The 19,421-nt window shown below is 50.2% G+C and overlaps 1 protein-coding gene across 3 annotated transcripts in view; it reads left to right on the top strand.

Annotated features, from left to right (window-relative positions):
- Positions 1 to 12,741: 12,741 nt before the first annotated feature.
- The window catches only part of ZNF532 (zinc finger protein 532), a 40,468-nt gene continuing 33,788 nt past the window's right edge, over positions 12,742 to 19,421 (top strand). Inside the window, exons 1-2 of one of the 3 annotated variants that reach the window (XM_026042521.1) lie at positions 14,794 to 14,912; positions 15,356 to 15,464. The gene's annotated coding sequence lies outside the window, so the exon portion shown is untranslated. Of the gene's footprint in view, positions 12,773 to 14,793; positions 14,913 to 15,355; positions 15,465 to 19,421 lie in introns of those variants that run through there. The other 2 variants (XM_026042523.1, XM_026042522.1) reach the window with 2 other exon arrangements.

Genomic DNA, 19,421 nt, shown 5'->3' on the forward strand with positions numbered 1-19,421 from the left:
GTCAAAACAGCAACAAACTGAGGAGTTTAGATCTCTACCAACCTTATGTAAAAAATCATATTTTCTTAGGATGATCACTGAGGAAATATTATGTGTGTAATAGCAAAGGTTGTAAGGGGTTTGGAGTGTGGGTTGGTTAACACTGTTTAACATATGAAAGAGCTTGGCAATATTTTGAATATTCTAGATTTAATCCAAGGTTCTAAATCAATATATACCAAATTTTCTGTTCAAATATAAAGTACTTACTCATTTAACCCCCATCTTATCAAAATACTTGATCAAAGTTATTTCTATCTTCTCCTTAACCGAGATTGGGATGTATGAGGAAACGCATAGTCATTTATTGTAGGAGTTCTCGTATTTCTTCCATTTATTGTATAATTAGATACTAGTCAATAAGCACAATAAAAACCTTATTATATACATTTTAATAGAATGCCCATACATTTATCATAGCACAGTTGTGTTTGTTGTTGTAAACCTATGAATAGCTTATTCAACGGCAGAAACAGATGCCTTCAGGGATCTGGATCTCTGACTACTACTGTCCCCTTTTTCCTTTTTATTTTTTGTTGGTCTGTGTGCTACCTGGGGAGTGCAGGGCTGCTGCAGAGCGCTGCTGATGGGGAGCACGAGGGCCGGGCTGCACCTGAGGGCTGTGGCCTCGTGCAGGGCTGCTGTGTGTTGCCAGGCCTGGCCTGGCACTGCCTCGCCCCGTGCCAGCTTGCGTGGTCTCACACCTCACGTCACACCTCCTTGTCTTACATTACCGCATGCCACCTAGCCTCGCCTCGCCACATGCTGCCCTGCAAAGCCACACGCCGCCTTGCCACACGCCACCTCACCTCGCCTCGCCATACGCCACCCTGCAACGCCAAACGCCGCCTCGCCACACGCCGCCTCACCTCACCTCTCCACATGCCGCCTCACCTCGCCTCGCCACACGCCGCCTCGCCTCGCCTCGCCACACGCCGCCTCACCTCGCCTCGCCACACGCCGCCCTGCATCGCCACACACTGCCTCGCCTCATGCTGCCCTGCCGCACACCGCCTCGCCTCGCCTCGCCACACACCGCCTTGCAACGCCACACGCCGCCTCGCCACACGCCGCCTCACCTCACCTCTCCACATGCCGCCTCACCTCGCCTCGCCACACGCCGCCTCGCCTCGCCTCGCCACACGCCGCCTCACCTCGCCTCGCCACACGCCGCCTCACCTCGGCTCGCCACACGCCGCCTCACCTCGCCTCGCCACATGCCGCCTCACCTCGGCTCGCCGCACGCCGCCCTGCATCACCACACGCCGCCTCGCCACACGCCGCCTCACCTCGCCTCGCCACACGCCGCCCTGCATCGCCACACGCTGCCTCGCCTCATGCTGCCCTGCCGCACACCGCCTCGCCTCGCCTCGCCACGCCACACGCCGCCCTGCAACGCCACACGCCGCCTCGCCACACGCCGCCTCACCTCGCCTCATGCCGCCCTGCATCACCACGCGCCACCTCGCCACACGCCGCCTCACCTCACCTTGCCACACGCCGCCCTGCATCGCCACACGCCGCCTCGCCTCATGCCACCCTGCCGCACGCCGCCTCACCTCACCTCGCTGCACGCCGCCCTGCATCACCACACGCCGCCTCGCCTCATGCCGCCCTGCTGCACGCCACCTCACCTCGCCTCGCAGGTTTTGCCGCACCTCACGTGGCCTCGCCTTGCTTCATGTCACCCCACGCCACTGCCCTGCCTGGCCTCATGTCACTTCATGGCACTTCTCTTTGCCTCACATCACCTCATCTCATATTGCTTCATGCCATCCTATGTCACCTCACACAATCTCATGTCTCCTCATGCCATCTCACATAAGATTGCCTCATGTAGCTTCACTTTGCCTCATGTGACCTCATCTCATACATCCTCATGCCACCTCACATTGCCTCATGTTGCCTCACGTTGCCTCATGCTGCCTCACGTTGCCTCACGCTGCCTCACGCCAGCCTCACATCATCTCACCTCACCTCAGTACATCTCGCGGCACCTCACACCACCTCACATCACCGCGCCTGTGCAAGGGAGGCTGTTCCCTACGTTACCCTGCCACCTCCCTTCGAAACAACGCAAGGTCTAGGTGCCTACTCCTGCTCTCAGAAGGCTTTTCACACCTCCTGACAAATTGCTGCCAGGAAGCTTTGCCCACATCGAGGTTCCCTTGGCTTTCCTCAGTGCCCGCCTTGCTGCTGCAAGCAGCCACGCTGCCACTTCAGAGCTGAGACCCATGGTGCTGGGGGACTCAAAGTCACCCGAGCCCCTGGAAGAGATCTTCATGGCAGTAGAAAAGGCAGTCCTAAAGCTCAGAAAGTAGAGTTATTATACAAGTGGAATTTGTATAATCCTGACTCATCTTTTATAACCTTTGGAGGTGATGAATCACACGTCCTTTCTCCAGCAGGAGACACCAAGAACCAACAGAGAAGTTTGAGCTTGCTGGAAAGATCTGCGGTCTGTGCCGCTGAACAGCAAGGTGCCTTTGTGTTTGCTTTTGCTTCAGTGCAGGAACAACACAACAGACGGCCCCAAATCAGCAACCACAGAAGCTGCTAAAGGTGTCTTCTTCTCGAGGACAGTATTTTCTGAGGTAAACACAATAGACAAATAGCAGGGAAAATCACTCTTGTGGGAAACAATCCTGTAGCTAATCCAGACTTTTCTAAAGGTTTCCTAATTCGCTGCCAGGGGCTCTCCTTTCACACCTAATTTGTCTGATGACTTGTTCACAGCCCAGCACTGGATGTTGTGGGGTTTATTTTATCCTTATTTTTTTATTATGTGCTTATTCCATTTTATGGAGCACACGCTGCAAAGGCAGAAGGAGAAGCTGCCTTCTGCCTGTGTGAACTTCCTAGTTCCGCAAGATGGGCAAGTACTGCTGTCAGTGACACCAGGCACCTGCCTGGTACCACTGCTGCTCACCTCCCACCTGCCCCATTCTTGGGCTGTTTCATTGCCATCCTGCCCGTCCAGCCCTCAGGGCACTAACCGTGCAGAAAGGGGTGCACAGGCATGGCCGTGTACTCACCACTATATTTCACAGGCTCATGGGCCTTGTGAGCTTTGTGCTGCTCCAAAATGCAATAAATAAAGAAACATTCTTCTAACATCTGTCACAGATCTTCCCCAAAGACAGATGTGCCAGTACCAGTATGCTTGCTTTCAATCCTGAGTGAGTTCTTTAGCATAATGTCTTCTCACACTCGCAAGTTTCTAACTTCGGAGGAAAGATGTACCCAGAGCGCAGAATTCTCTGTATCACATCCCTGTGCCTGTGGTGGTCCCATGGCTGAGATCAGCAGATGCTCACTGCAGAACTGCAGGCCCGGGGACCAGTGGGGATCTTTGGTGACAAGGTTTTGGACACATGCAGCTAGGCCAGGCGGCCAGTGCCTAAATGGACTGCTGTCTGCAGCTGAGTTGGAAATGGCAAGCGTATCCACTCCATCTTGTCAAGAGCACTAGTGGCACACGCAGGGGCTGAATCCTCACCTCCTCTGCATTCAAAAGGGATAGAAATTCCTTCTCTTCCAAAACGGAGAGAGAGAGAAACAGATGTCTGTGATCTGGCTGTGATAAAAACAGTTCTCCAGAAAGCTGAAGGATTGGGGTTTATTTGGTTTCATTTCTAGGATTAATTTTAGTTTTCTCTTTGGCTATTCTGTTCAGCATTTGCTTTTCCTGCTCCACCTCACGAAAGTGTTCATCTCTACACTGCAAGAAGCAGCCTCCCTTCAGCAGGCAGCCACAGACTAGCTGGGTACTTCTGCACCCCACCAGTCTCAGTTTGGCAAAATGAACTTTAAGGCAACAATTGAGTGGGATTAACCATTCTGATTTTGCACTTACTGCACTGCAGGGGACTTGCTGGAGCTGCTGCCTTTAGGGAGGGCCAGGATCTTGTGCCAGTGTTGAGGTTCCATGCAAGGCTGTTCAGGAACAGGGAGGGTTCAGCCCTGCATGCCCAGGCCACTTCCAACCTGGTATCCTGTGGTTCCAATTCAGTCCAGGATTTTGCATCTGCCTTTCGTGAGAAAGAGACAAACTCCCTTTTTCCTGCCTGACTGCTCATTAATTGCTGTTTCTAGACTTTTTTTCCCTTCCAACTGTAGGCTTGGTAACCACAGATGTCCTCCCACACTATGGGAAAATTCGGAACATTGCCATGCTGTTCCTTGCATAAATTCATAGCTTCAAAAACACTTCCTAGCACTTCAGTTTGCCGTATCTCTTAACTGCTGCATATGTTCCCATGCGCCATGGCCTGCCCTAGGCTCAATGTCCAGAAGTGCAGTCACAGATCCTGGGGACCGTGTGCATCTCAGCCATGCTGGTTCCACTGCTCTTTTCCTCCCAGGAGGTCACTGCACCTTCTCAGGTGCAAGTGGGGCAGCTGTTGCAAATACAGGCCAATGTGCCATGGGGGGAGTGCAGCAGTTACAGCCACATCTGTGGCTAGTGATATAGCTCACTGCTATCCACAAATCAGGGCTGCAGAGGGATTAGTGCAACTGGACTTGCTGTGACTTCCCCAGGCCTGTAGGAAAGGGCCCAGGCCACATTCCTCCAAACTGGCCTCTGGCACAGCTGATGTCTATCTGGGCAGAGGGAGGTGTGCGTGCTCCAATGTGCTGTATGTCACCTGCTTGTGGCAGGGCAGCAGCAAGGAGGATATTGATGGTGTCTCTCTCTGCTCAGTCAGGTGAGTCATAGCTCAGAAACTGCAATAGAGACCAAATCCTGTAGGATGCTTGGGAGCAGAAGGGCAGTGTATATGTAAGTAAGAAAGCATGTCTGTAGATGGTTTATTTTTATGCACATGCTTCATCAGCTGAAGTGATCTAATAGTAGTTAGAAGGATATATACTCAACTACACAAAGATTTTCTAGATTGAGAACCTTGTATCAGGTGTTTTTAAGGAAAAAAAAATGGGTATGTTGTGAATTTTGTCCTTGTCTGGATCACAGGATTCTAGCCTGATAAGAGACCTTCAGAAGAGGCTGCACCTACAGTTTCAATAGGGAGTGCTTGTTGAGGCAATGCCATGCAGAGGATGGTCTGATGGTGAGTGAACCAGAAACATGACACTTAATGGATGCTACAGTAAAAAATCATCCCATAATCTTGCACAAGGCTCTCCTCCAGCCTTTTCTTCAGAGTGCTGTGTAAATGCAGGTGAACATGCAGCACTCAAATAGCTGTTGATAGCACCATCTGCAAAAGGCTAATGGCTCATTCATTAAGCAGTGGGAGCCACAGCCTAATCAGATATTGTATGATGAATAATTCAGAAATAATCCTTGTATCTTTGAATAAATATCAAGAGAAGGGAGAAAAAAATCCATACATATGGCATATTAAGAGAACAAAGCAGGCATTTTTCAATGTCTTGGGCTGATGAGCTTTGTTATACTGGCTGTTAATCATGCAGGTGGCTAATGCCTGCAGAGAAAGCTGAGCAAGAGGTTTCTGGCCCAGCATTTGGAAGGTGTTAGTAAGCAGAAAAGACTATACTGCTTATGAGTAGGTCTGTTAGCTCTGCATTTTATAATCTGTACATAGTCCTGCTGTGTGATTTGCTGGTGACATAGGTAGAGGTTTGAGCTTGTGAGCTGATGGCCAAGAAAACCTAGGTCCCAGTCTGGCCTCCTATAGTGCTCTGCTGTGTTGCTGGGCAAGTGACTCTGATCAGTGTGTGCTGTCCTTCCACACATGCACATCTGTGCCCCATCACTGCAATTAAGCAGTATTTAATTGTTGTGCTGAAGTGTATGGTGTAGCATTGCAGGTACAGCTGAAGTGAGGTCTGGATCAAGCCTGTATGAGCCCCAGAAAACATCCTTACTGCTCAGTTGTTCATCATCTTTGTGCTTTAGAGCTTGATGTGGCCTTGCTCTGCCTCAGGAAGCATGCAGATCCTCTGCTTAGGCCTTTGGAAGAGCTGCAGGGTGCTTCCCGCTAACTGCCATGGGTGCCCTGCAGAGCGCAGTGCTGCAGCAAGCTCAGCACCTCGCGCTGCCTGTGTGCACCTCCGCAGGGGGCACGCAGGRCGCCTCACATGTGCAGTCCTCTGTGGAGCCTTTCAGCTGTGACTAGGCCAGGAAAGCCTTGCCAGAGCAAGGCAGCTTCAGTTTCAGCCTGGGAAATTTTGCCAAAAAGTCTGCAATGGAGATCTGCTAAAATAGCTCAGCTGGTCTGTCAGTCACCAGGGTGAATGCAGCCTCGCTTCTATAAATAGTATCACGAAAAGCAAATGAAGGATATTCTCATAAAATCATAGCAAGTGGATATTGCTATTAGAACAACTTTGGGGTCTTCTCACATCTGCTCTGAGTGATTCCCTAGCCAGAAGGTATTTTCACGTTCGTGGAAAGGCTCTGCCAGGGAGACACCACTAGTGCAGGCGTGAGCTATGCTGTTGCAGCCTCCTCAGCTGGTTTTGCTAGCTGGTAGGTAGGACCCTACAGACCAGCTTGTAGGTGCAGAAATAAAGGAGAATTGTGAAGTATTTCTGTGACAAGAGTCCATTTCCATTCCAGGGAATGCACAGGGAAAGCGGATTGCGCACCAGGAGAGCAGCAGTCCCATGCACGCTCTAGCAGGGCAGCCAGCTGCAGCTCTGCTGACTCCCTCTGCCTGAGGACTCAGGCAGTGTGCCCGCCAGGCCTGATTCCATCCAGGCTGTTTCCCCTCTATACCTCGGCTCCAGCCTCTGGGGAAGCCTTGGGGATGAGGGCTCTCACTGTTTCCAGCCTGTCCCCTGAGGAACATGGTTTAGCCGCATTTTTATGCAGGCAAAAGGTAGGCTGCCTTTCACAGCTGGCAGTTCACGGGTCTGTGACCGCAGATAATTTCATAGACGTGATAATGTCTTTAGCATGGTATTAAGCTCATATATCTCAGTGTATTTCCCTATATCTCTGTTACATATGGAACATTTTTAAGACCATACTCTTTATTCAGTAATGATTTCTGTAAATAATGGATAGTTTTCACAGCCTTGTACATGTTTACTTTGTCTCCTGTCAGGTCCATCTCCTATAGCATCCATGCCCCATCGTGTCTGTTCCCTGTTGCAGCCATCCTATTTGGCATTTGTCCACCTTAGCATCTGTCCTCCGTGGTGTCCATCCTACATGGCATCTGTCCCCTGTGGCATCCATGTTCCGTGCGGTCCATCCCTAGTCCTCTGTGATGTCCATTCCCTGTTGTGTCCATCCCCCACAGCATCCATCCCCTGTGGTGTCTGTCTTCCATGCTCTTGGCTTCCCTAGGACTTCATCTAATACCTGGGCAAATAATTAGTTTTCTCATTCCAACTTCCCTGGCAGAGGGTATCCAAGGCTGCTTTTAGGTGCTGGCTCTTTCCATCTCCTCTTCCTCCTGTGCTGCACAACACAAGCCCAGCCTGAGACATGTCCTTTCTTGGGGGAGTTTCAGTTCACAGTGTAGGGACTTGTCAGCTGTGCTGCTTTGGGTATCTGCCATCAAGGACATGGTCACAAAGACCGTTAGTATTTTCATATTTTTATTGTCAGTGATTCAGTGTCATATTTTCGTAACAGTGATTTATGATCTCTAAAAGAAAAATGGCTCTACTTTTCATGCTGTAATATATATATTGCCACAAAATTATCAGGCAGTTGGACAATTTTCAGGTTAAATATCATTTTGCTTTCTAAATTAAGTCATCATTCATATATTTACATAAGTAGGGTATTTCTTAATCTCTAATGAGTGGGATAAAAGCTATTCAACTGCCCACTGATCTAAAACTAAACTGTGAAATGTATCTATCAAACAGGAATACCTTTCTAATAAGTCCATAGCTTGTACTTCAGGAGATAGAATACATTTGTACACATCCTGAACCTATTTTCTATCACCATATTTTTGTGATTACTGACAACAATTCCATGCTTCTTTTTTGAGAGAGAATCAAATAGACCCTCAAGTCCATTGGTTCTCTTGAACAGTCTTTATAAGGATTACCTTATACTTTACTTCAAAAGTCCTGTAGAACTAGCATATATCTAATTTTTTTGTTTGTTTTTTTTTTTTACCGAAAAAAAAAAGAAAAGAAAAGAAAAGAAAACAAACTACTCCATCTTCTGTTTATTTATTTATTGGAAGACTAGTCTCACTGCATTTTATGTTTGTTCTGTTTAAACAGACTTGGCTGAGGTACTTTCTTATGTTTAGTTCTGTTAAAGGTTAGCAACTGCGTACGCTATTTTAACAGATGCAAAGGGCATAATGTACTGAAGCCATGGAAAACAGTTCCTTTCACCATTAGTTTCTCTAAAGACCAACTCCACAGAGGCTCTCACTCCTCCCCAACTTGTCTCTAATTCAGCACAGCACACTCACTGGAGTGCAGACCTTTCCTAGGTTGAAATAAGATGTACAGCTTGGAGGTCCATTAGTTAAGAATAAAAAAAGCTTTAATATTGGAAATGGGTAGGGTCAGCATTAAGCAATAACAGAGAGTGAGACCTCCTTTATATCTAAATCAGATAAAAGTGGTCTAAGTCACTTTTGGGTTCTAGCATCTTAGTCGAGGTTCAACACGGGACTTACTTTAGCTGCCTAAATCTGCATAGCATCCTTGAAAACATTGCTAAGCTTCCTCCTGAAAAATGACAGGTAAATCCGGGGCTGGAGCCCTCTGTTCTCTGTAGTGCATGGGATTTATGTGGCTTATATTGGATTTATCTTGCAGCAGAAGAGAGGCCTAAGGAAAATGCCTCTCCATCCCAACAAATTCCTGAGGCATGGATGCCTGTGAAGACAGGCTGCAAGTGGACTGGAAGAGCACACAGCTCATGCCTGTGCACTTCAGGAGCGGGGTTAGCCCGCAGCTGATAAGGTTCTCCCAGACCCTTTGGGGGGTATGGCTTCATGCTCCACAGAGCAGTACAGTGTTCCTTGGACCACTGAGAGTCCTGCCCTCGCAGCGTCCAGACTCCGAAGGTTGCTGTGTTGCTGATGTGAGGCAGTGGCATGGGCACAAAGCCCCTCACGCGCACTGAGAGGTGGCGGGGCCACGGCTTCTTGCCCTCCTTGCTCCATCTGACACAGTGACACGAGCAGAGTGCATCGGCCAGAGCACACTTCTATTCTAGCGCATTCTAGGAGGCAGAAAATGGAAGTTGGGTATTGCATGAGAGCAAAGGGAGCAATTCCTTGCTCCTGGGAATGCTCCTAACGATGGAGTATTTGGGAGCACAGCTTCTAAGGATGCTTTGCTTGTGTGCAGCTCCTGCCATGCTGCGAGGAAGCCAGCGGGAGCAGAGGTCCTTCAGCTTGCACAGAGACCAGGGCTGCCTCCGAGCAGTGCCGAAGCTCAGGCATGAGCAGGAATTCATAACACTCCCTAGCGTTAGCTGGTGGCTGGCTGGCAGTTCAGAGAATTACAGGCTGGTTTCAGGCCGCCAGTGTGAGAACTAGGTGGTGTTTAACTCCTGCATCCTCCTGCTGGTCTGGTCTTAGCTGCAAAGCAGAGCACTGGACTCTGCTGGGGGCCAGATGCCAAAATGCTACAGCACTTTGACTGCAGGACAAATTTTTAGGTTTTAGGGTGCTCTTTTGCTAGAAGCGATCTTAAAAGAAGAAATTTACAATCTAAACTTTGTTGATGTATATGCAGGTTTTGAATGAATTTCTCCCTACCAAAGTTCTTCTGTGCTATCTCAGTGAGGACCACTTTCTCTTAATAAGTCTAGAAGCAATCTACACTTAATAAAAGTCTATTATGCTTTTCTAGAAGCAATTTCAGAGCTTTTAGCTTGAAATATAACAGGACGTTTATTTTCATAAGCAAGAAGATAACTAGTTTTGCCAAGAAAATGCCTAGAAAACAGAAAAAGGGAACATTTTTTCTAAAATACTGACTTTTAAAGTGCAATGTTTAAAAAAAAAAAAAAAAGTGCCCTTGCATGGTGATCCAAGGAAAAAAATTAATTACTATACAAAAAGAACTTGTGTTCTTGTGGATAACATGATACAAGAACTTTTCAGGTGAAAACCTAAAAAGGCAACTGAGTTTGACAGATACTATGAAATATTTGCCAGAAGTTTTAGGGTTATGGGTGAAAAAAGAAATTTGGGATTGCAAATATGGAATATAAGTATGACTGTTCTTGCTTAAACTAAGGATGTTTCACTAGCTAGGAGGGAAATGTTATTTTATTGACTAAAAGAACAAGCAAAAATGGGAGAAAACTAAAAGGATATCAGTTACTCTGAAGGAAAAAATTAAATGTAAATTGGCTTCACTTAAGCGAAATATTAAATGTAAATTGGTTTCATTTTTAATTGTGTAAATCCACCTGCAAAATCATATTTGGCTCCAATGTATTTTTGATTTGTAAAAGCTACATTGATACAACTAAAACAGATTCCAGTACTGAAAGTAGAAAGAATACAGCAGGTTTCAGAGGTCTATATTTTGGAAGTCTTAAAAATCCTTAAAAAAAAATAACTAAAAAGTTACTATTGGGCACAAATAGAGCATTTACCGCAACATCAAAGGGAGAATGTCATGATTTGGAGCACTCCTTCCTGCTGACTGCTGAAGAGTGGCCTCTATTTGCACTTTTTTTTTTTTTTTTTTTTAAAAAAGGCAAGGTGTGGTTAAAATTGATGATTCCTTTGTGAATGGAAGACACAGTACGTGACCTAACAGCAAAGCTAAGTGCCTCCGCAGTGCAGATGACAAAACATTCCCCAGGCTGAGTGCACTTCCAGAGGGTAACTGGAATATGTTGGTGCTTCCACTTGCGGCTGCAGAGGCACCTGCACTGCAGACTCCACAGCAAAGACAAGTGCTGGAGCTGGAGCCTATGCCCTCAAAGAGTGCATAGTGCGTAGTATCTGTAGCCAACTGAAAGGGCTTCTGCTTCAAACACTCTCTGGCAGATGAAGAAGGGCAGATCATATTCTAAGGTGGGTGGTCTATACTGTATGCTGCCACCCAGGGCTGCCAGAAGCAGAGCCGAGGGCTGGCAGAAGGTGCTTCTGCAATCCCCGGTCTTCCTCACTACATCCTCGGGGTGTCCTTCTTCCTCATCGTGCCCTCGGAGTGTCCTCCATCCTCATCACACACTTGGGGTATCCTCTGTCCTCATCAGAGAGCATGTTATCGCATTTCTAGCTGGCTGCAAGGTGGTAAGGGTTGCAGAGAGAAAACACTTTGAGATGATAACGGCAAGGGTGGAAGCTGGGCAGTTGTGGACATCAAAACTCTCCTGGGTGACTCTGCAAGTTAGGTCCCTGTGCTGACTGAGGGCTGAGACAGGATGAGCCAACGGTGCCAGCTCTCACCCCTGTGGAAAAGCTGCAGTAGCTCAAACTACCTGCTGCCTCCTCAGCCACTGACTTTACCTGTAGCATCATGAGGCTCCTGATGGGACTTAGGGACTGAACCTCAGACCTGTGATACAAGGTCAATGCACTAAAAACCAACAGAACCCTTTTGGAGCAAAAGGGATGCTTTTTAGCTGTCGCTTTTTAGGGACACTTGCATTGCAACTGCCTGTTATTGTGTGTTGGAATGAAAAAGGAATTGAGGGAAAGGCTGTCAGCCTGGCACCATTTGTAAATTATACTATAAATCTCTTATTATTTTTCAGTTAAATATTTGCAATGGCAGACTTCCTTCCATGGAGATGTCAAAGACACCTGGCTGGAAGGACAAGAGTAAATCAGTCTGAAAGACAGCAGGCATGGAGACCTTTATGCCATGTATAAACTGTGAAATCAATTAACATTATATTTTAGATACTAATACTTTGAGCAGCTGCCATTTTCCTTACAGCATTGTGCAAGCAGACCACAGAAATCTAGGATAAGGAAAGCAGTTTTCACTTTTTTTTTTTTTTTTTTTAAATCAAATCTTGCAGGATGAGGAAGCTCCTTGCAGGCTTCTGCAAACTAAACGATGGAGCCTTTCTTGGAAATACACTAGCGCACAGCACAAATCTGTTTATGCTCGATGTAACTTATGGAGTGGGTTCATCCTATTGACATGCTATGAACTGCCGGGGCTGCGCGTGTGCCCGAGCCGACGGCGGTGCAGGCGGCTGCGGCGACCGGGCCGCGTGCGGGCATCAGCCCCGTGCGTGTTGGCCCGCGCAGAGCTGCCCAAGGGCGGGCAAGTGGGCGGGCAGTGCCCCCGGCAGCGATGCAGCGGTGACGCCTGTGCGGCACCACTGCTGCTCACCGACACTTTCTGCGGGGTCTGCGCAAAAACAAAGGTCCCGCGTGGCTCCTATGTGTGAGAAGGGTGCTGCCGTTCCCCCCCGGCGCTCCCGCACAGTGACCCATTAACCCACACGGCTCCTGCTCCCCGCTGAGTGTGGCGCGAAGGGGGAGGCTTCGTGGCAGGGCTGGGGCCGCGCGGCAGCCCTGCAGCCGGCCGCTGGCGCTCAGCACGGCCTGCGCTCCGCAGCAGCCGCAGCCGGGCCTGACCCGCGGCGCCGCACGCCCTGCATGTGCCTAGCAGCGTTCAGCGCTTTGATTTAAACATTTGATTTAATAACTCCACCTGTCCTTTCTTCAAAGGCAAAGCTAAATGTTCCGCAGCCGAGCACGAGTGAGTGAAAGAGCCGGGGGCCCCGTCCCTGAGGAGCTCGCCCGTGGCTCTGCTTTGTGAGTGCCTCTCCCGCTGTGAGCACAAGGACGCCCAGCACAGACACGGAAATGGTGCCCCCGTTTTGCACGTGGTGAGCCTGGCTCGGGGACGGGGCACAACCCGCTCCTCGGCACCGGGGGAGCTGCGGGGCAGGGCCGGGGGGAGCTGGGGGCGGGGGGGGGCTCCGCAGGGAGGGACATGGGGAATTCGCGGGGGCGGGGGGTCACCGGCGGGGCAGGGAACGGGCCCTGGCGCCGCGAGCGCTGCAAGGGGCGGAGGGCTGTGGTGTGCAGCGCGGCCGCCAGGCTGCAGCGCTGGGAGGCTGCGACCCCCACGCTCCGCCGGGCCCGCGGCAACCCCCGCCCAGCGCGGCCTGGCCCGGCGTGGTGCGGTGCGGCCTGGTGTGGCCTGGTGCGGCCCGGCCCAGCGCAGCCCAACGCGGTGTGGCCCGGCCCAGTTCAGCCCAGCCCAGGCGGCTCCCGCAGCAGCCCGCCCGGCGCTCCCCACGATGCGCCCGCTGGCGCGGCCCGGCCCCGCAGGTCGGTTTGCACGGGGGCCCCGCATGCACATCGCCTGGCCCGGCTCGGCCCAGCCCATGGGCCCCACTGCCTCCCTCTCGCCGTCCCCGCGCGCCAGCAACGTGGCTGCCCCGACCCTTCCCCGGGAGCAGCCTGCGGGCCAGGGCACGCAGGGGAGGGAGGCTGCGGCTGCGCGTGCCAGGAGGCTGAGCGCTGCAGCCTGGCGCAGGTGGCAGGCGCCACACTGCAGGACTGTCACCGCRGGCCTGGCACCATGCGCACCAGCACGGTAGGGAGCAGCACGGTGGGAACTGGCATGGTGGGAACTGCCACAGTAGGTACCAGCACAGTGGGTACCAGCACAGCGAGTGATCGCATGGTGGGTACCAGCACGGTGGGTACTGGCATGGTGGGTTTTGGCACAACGGATACCGGCACGGTGGGCACCAGCGCAGTGGGTGACGGCAGAGGTGCCATCATGCCAGGGCACTGGGTACGGTGTGGCAGGCAGGCCGCCCAGGTGCCTGTGTGCCTCCATGGACTGTGCCCGTGCGCACCTGCGCACCGTGCCGCCCACTCCTGCCCACGTGCTGCCCTTGCCCACGAGGACCAGTGCATGGCCTGAGACCCACCTGCCCCATGTGCTGCGATGCCCCACATGCGCCGGGCCCTGTGCCCGCACACCCCAGTGCCGGCCTGCCCAGTGCCCGGAGCATGGGGCCTGCTGCGCATGGCAGCACTGGCCAGGCCGCCCGGCAGGGCAAGCAGACGTGTTCCCGACATGGGCAGCCCTGGGCGTGCTGGCCCTGCTGGTGCCAGGCGGGGCGAGCGGCCTGGAATGTGCGGCTGCAGCCCCGCAGGGGCCAAGGCTGCGCGGGGATGGGCTCGTGGTCAGCCAGGCTGGCTCTTGGGCCTGCAGCCGTGTTGTGGGGAGGGCCGGGCATGGTGGCACCCCGGGCCCTGCTCCCGCGGGTGCTGCAGGCACGAGGGAGGAACGCACAGCCCGCCGGGGTGGCCGGGGCGGCCGCCTCGAGGGCGGGCGGCGGGCGCATGGGCCTGTGCTGCAGCCCGCGCCACTACACGTGGGGCCTGGCGGCCCCATCCCGCAGCAGCGCCCGCGGGCACGAGGGGGCCGGTGTGACGTGGCGCCACCGCCACGTCCTGCGGGGCCGCGGAGCGCGAGGCGTCCTTGCGTGGCAGCCGGCTCGGCCCCGCGCGGCGCCGCGGCCGGACCCGCGGAGGATTTTTATTGCGGTCTCTTTGTTAGCTCCAGGCAGGCAGGCAGGCGGGCGCTCCCAGCTCCCCGCCAGGTTGTGGGAGGTAAGTGGGGGAGGAGGAGGAGGCCGCGCGCGCGTGCGAGCGGGGTGGGCCGCGGGCCGCGGCCGGGACGGCCCCGCGCGGCCCCGCACAGCTCGGGACGCCACGCGCCGCGCCGGGACGGACGGGGCCGCGCGGCCAGGCCTGCAGCAGCGCGGGATGCGGCCGCGGCCACCGCGGGGACCCGTTGGCAGCGCGCGAGGGTTGCCATAGCTTTTATGTAGGGTGACCAGCGCCGGCTGGAACCGGTTTGAGGCAGATCCGCTCCCCCACACAATGCAGTCACCGAGCCGCGGCGCGGAGCGGCTCCCTCCATGGCAGCCCGGAGCGGAGCAGCTCGCAGGCAGACGCCAGCCCCAGCCCCATGTGAACGCACACTGTAGACACACTGCACGGGTACGTGGTAACGGAGGCATAAACGTGCTGTATGGGAATGTACATGTTTGCAGGAGCTGAGGTTACTTGGGCTTTTCGTGCCTTTTTTTTTTTTTTTTAATGCTTAGAGAATGGGCGAACGCTGAGATTTATGACCCTTATTAAAATATTTTTGCTTTGCAAGGGTGGGACACTTTTTGTGCAGTCTATTTTGAGCTAGACTAAATAAAATGGATTGAATGATTTGTAATTGTAGCTATGCTTGTGACTGAGGGATGCTGCTTTGCATGCTGTTTTATTTACTGGGTGCTGTCTTGTGGTTTTCTTTAGGAGACGTGTGGGGGGGGTGCTGTATGTTCGTGGAAGGCCGAAAGGAAACAATATTGTTGTAGAAATGTGCAGAAAAGCTTTGCAAAGATGCTGTAAGGCATACTCTTCTCTTTTTCCCTTTTTTTCCCTTGTAGGCCTATTGATTGTGGCTGCCTTTAACCCTTTCATATTTGCAGAGGTAACGCGTCTGTGACAGTAACTGAGCGTTGGCTAAAATATCTTTCAAAGGTGAAGGTTCGCAAGGTGAGACGCGATGTTTGGGGTATGAATATAACAATAGCATGCAAGAACACGGATATGAAAAGTAAATGTGGCTCCTGAATGCGCACTTGGCACACTGGAGAGGAGACAATGGTTTAAATGTCAGCAAAGAAATACCATTAACCTCCTCCAGGTTTAATGGGATTAAAGCTATTATTTGTAAAGACTTACCGATATCTTGGCTAAATACAGTACCTTTGTTTCAGTATCACACGTCCAGATGCCCATTTTTTATCACAATGCAGGCATAAAGAGCAGGCCTCTGAGTGACAGTCGTAAATCGTGGACCACATGGCCGCGGCCGCTCGCGCTGCAGCCCTGCACCTTCGCGTGCTGCCGGCGCCTCCGAGCAGGGCTGCCTGGCACCTCCCGGCACTGCTGCCTGCTGCTGAACTCAGGTCCTTAGTGTTGAACACGTACTTGATACAGCCCACGTAGGAAAACATCTGAAATGAACAGTGCGGATGGTGTGCCTTGGACTGCTTGAACCCTGGCAGGATTTTGCAGCCAAGTGGAAAGACATATTTTGGAGGTTTGATGGAGCTTCAGTGGACTGTTAGTGGCATGAATTATAATATTGTGCAGTAATGAAATAAGATTAGGAAACCGGATGGGCAGTGCAGCAGCTCCTGAGGGATGGCTCCCTCTAACTCAAAGCTTCACAGAAATGGATAATAGATAGGATAGGATATTTTTTTTTCTTCATCTAAAAAATAAATGTGTATTTGGTTTGGGCTGGCATTTGCATCTTATCCAGAAAGCTGGAGGATTCAGAGAGAGGGAGAGGGGGAGAGAGAGAAGGAAGCAGTAATGAGTGTAGCAAAGGGAAGAACAAAGGCTGTTAGAGCTTGCACACTGGAACACTAAACATTTGCCTTGGGGATTCTCCTGCAAGAACTGCTACTTCCTATAACAGGAAATCAGCAACTCTAGAATCTCATCCAGTACGATTTAAATGAAATCTAACCAGTCCTGGCTGCTAGCCAGTGTGGTAATCTGCAATCAAGATAAATATGGAGGAAAGGCACTGAAAATGTTATAGTCTAGTGTGCAATGAGGGTCTCTTCCTCTGTGTTCAAGAAAATAAGATAGACAGCATTAAAAGCCTTGAGAGATTGTGGATATTTGGTAAGTTGGATGGGAGCTGATGATAGGTAGGATGTCTGCATCAAAGAGTGGCAAATAAAAGGGCACCTTTTTATTTCTGACTGCAGCAGATTACATAAGGCAGATTACATAATTCAGGAGTGAATTGTAGCCGAGTGGAAGTAGCATGCTAATGTCTAGCCTAAAAATGTATTTGTGTAGTTTTTAATGTGGATAGAATGTATTGTTTCTCAGATTTTATAGGGCAGTAAATATCATGCGTGGTGGAGCAAAATGGCTAACAGATCACTATGCTTATTTCTATTCATATTTTTCATAATTTGAATGCAGAGGTTCTATATTTGACTGTAGGCATCTGTAGCAGAATTAAGCTTGCAAACATGAATTCATGGTGCATGATAGGAATAGTATCTATTGCTGCTGATGATGCCTGCTCTTTTCCAAGTGTCAGCTAAAATTCATATGTTACATGAGAGCACCTTTTTAGTTTTTTTTTTTCTTTACCAGAATAGTAAGCTGCTATAAAATTTTAAGTACTTGAATTGTCACGAAATTCAGTGTATCTGTTTGATTTGGATTTTTGAGCAAAATCCGTACTAGGAATTTTTTATTTTTAGCACAGAGCTTTTGCATTTGCAGTGTCTTTTTAGACTGTAAGATGAGAAAGATGAATAGATGCTGGAGTCTGCAGTGTTCTTGGTGAGTTTTATTTTGTTCAGATTAATAATATTAATAAGCTCTCTTTACCAGGTTGTGATTCTGTACATAGGCCAGCTTTCCAATGAAAAATACTGCTGAATGTTGGAGGGTTGGTCCTCTGTATCAGCAATTGTGATCGCATCTTGCACTGAGGCTTGTCTCTGATATTTGATCTTGAAAATAAGGGTTGTGATTTATCAAGTTCCAAGCTGTTTTTGAGTGAAATAAGTAGATTTGTTTTTCTTAAAGGTGTGACTATGATAAAATATAAATATGTGTGCTGATTCTTGGGAGTAAATGTGGAAAAATAAATGTTAGTTCCAGTGTTTTAGGGCCTGTTGGCTGCTCAGTCTGCGCAGGCCAGCACTGCCTGCCTTAGAGTGCTCGCACTGAGACTGTCTGCAGCTGCTTCATGTTGTTCTCAAGACAGAATTGCCATTCGCTTTTGAAAAAGAATATATTAACCTGAGGAGATAGGCGTGAAGAAAGCGTGATTTAGAGTCTGATTTGAATTTGCATTAAATTGAGAATCTCGGCATTCTGGTCACTGTTGCTGCTCATCCAAGTCATTCTCATGTTACTGTCCCAGGCAATTTTGCATACAAAAATACACAACAAAGCAAACTGTTTTATAACCCGCTCTGAAGCAGCATGCAAAACAAGTGGTTTTGTTTGCCTGTTTCATGAATTCTCCTTCATTTTAAGAGAAAATTAGGAAGTGATTAGGCCCGGAGCTTCACCTGGGCCTGGTGGCAAACGTGGGCAGTTTCGCAGCGCCGGTGCAGGTAGAGGTGCTTGGCGCAGCGCCCGGGCGCGCCGGGAGGAGAAGCCCAAGATGACACCAAGCTGTCCCGCGCTGGCAGCTGCCCCCAGCCGYCCTGGAAGTGGCTCTGCCTGGTGCTCTCCATCGCATAGCCCGGAGACAGGGCAGGGGGTTCCACAAGAGGAAAGGGGCAGACCTGAAAGATGCCCCTTCTTCCTCTTTCCTCTTCTCTGCTCTTCTCCTGGCCATTTTCTGAAGTGTTTTATCTAGCACCCACCTGCATACATTTAATTCTAGTCTCAGAAGAAGAAATACTGCAATATACTGGTTTTGTGTTATCTACTTCTATATGCAGGTTTCTGGCACAGCATGGTAATATCTGCTTTTGTCTAAGTCAATGGAAATAACTTGTTGTGAAACCCAAAATGCTTAATTTGATTTTGTTTCCATCTCTGGAAATAGTAGAAGCACGACTATCGTGTCTTGCACAACCTGCTCTGTTTGAACCTTCTCTGTAGGGCTTTGGATGAGGTGGTCTGCCAGCGGAGGCTGTGGAGTCCCCTTCTCTGGAGGTCTTCAAAACCTGCCTGGATGCCACCCTGTGCCACATGCTCTGGGTGTGCCTGCTTGGGCAGGAGGGTTGGGCTAGATGATCTCTAGAGATCCCTTCCAACCTTGAACATTCTGTGGTTCTGTGGTCTCCAGGGGTGCTGGGCAACTTCAGGTGGTTTTCAGTGATTGTCTGGACAGAGAACTCAGCAGAATGACTTTGAGAAATTTGGGGGCCAGTAAAGAATAGGTCTTGAGATTGTTACAAAACTGTCAGCGGTAGGATTATGGCATTGAATAATCATCATCCACCATAAAAGAAAAATAATAATAATAATATTTGAAAGATTGCTTAATACTTCCCTTCTTAAGAATTTTTTTTCTTTCTTTTTTTTTTTTTCTGGAAGATTGTGAGGAGGGAAGCAAATGAATGGAGTATTCTCTTCGAAAGCCAGAGGCCCAAGTTCAGGTTTCTGCTACTTAAGTAAAATTCGTGTGTCGAGACAAATTGGAGTCTCTCAAATGTTTTCACATCTGAAGATATGTAAAAATCTCAGGGTTGGCATGATTTTATGGATACTATGGATGGTAAACAAGCCCTTTATCCAGAGAAATGAGAGTAGTGCCTGTTATGAAGGCTGTGTTCCTGGAAGCGGGAAGGTTCTGCCCCTTTCACAGGAACGGGTCGCGGTACCTTTGCGGGGCTGGAAGTGGCTGTGTCGGTGTGGGAGGCAACGCTGCCGTCGTGGCCTGTGCGAACCACGGCCTCCGGTGGCTTCCCGCTCCTGGGAACCTGAACTAGCGGTGGCATTTCGTGAGTT

Source organism: Nothoprocta perdicaria, unplaced genomic scaffold (genome assembly GCF_003342845.1).
Source record: "Nothoprocta perdicaria isolate Ctin4 unplaced genomic scaffold, notPer1 scaffold_306, whole genome shotgun sequence".
NCBI classification, from domain to species: Eukaryota; Metazoa; Chordata; class Aves; order Tinamiformes; family Tinamidae; genus Nothoprocta; species Nothoprocta perdicaria.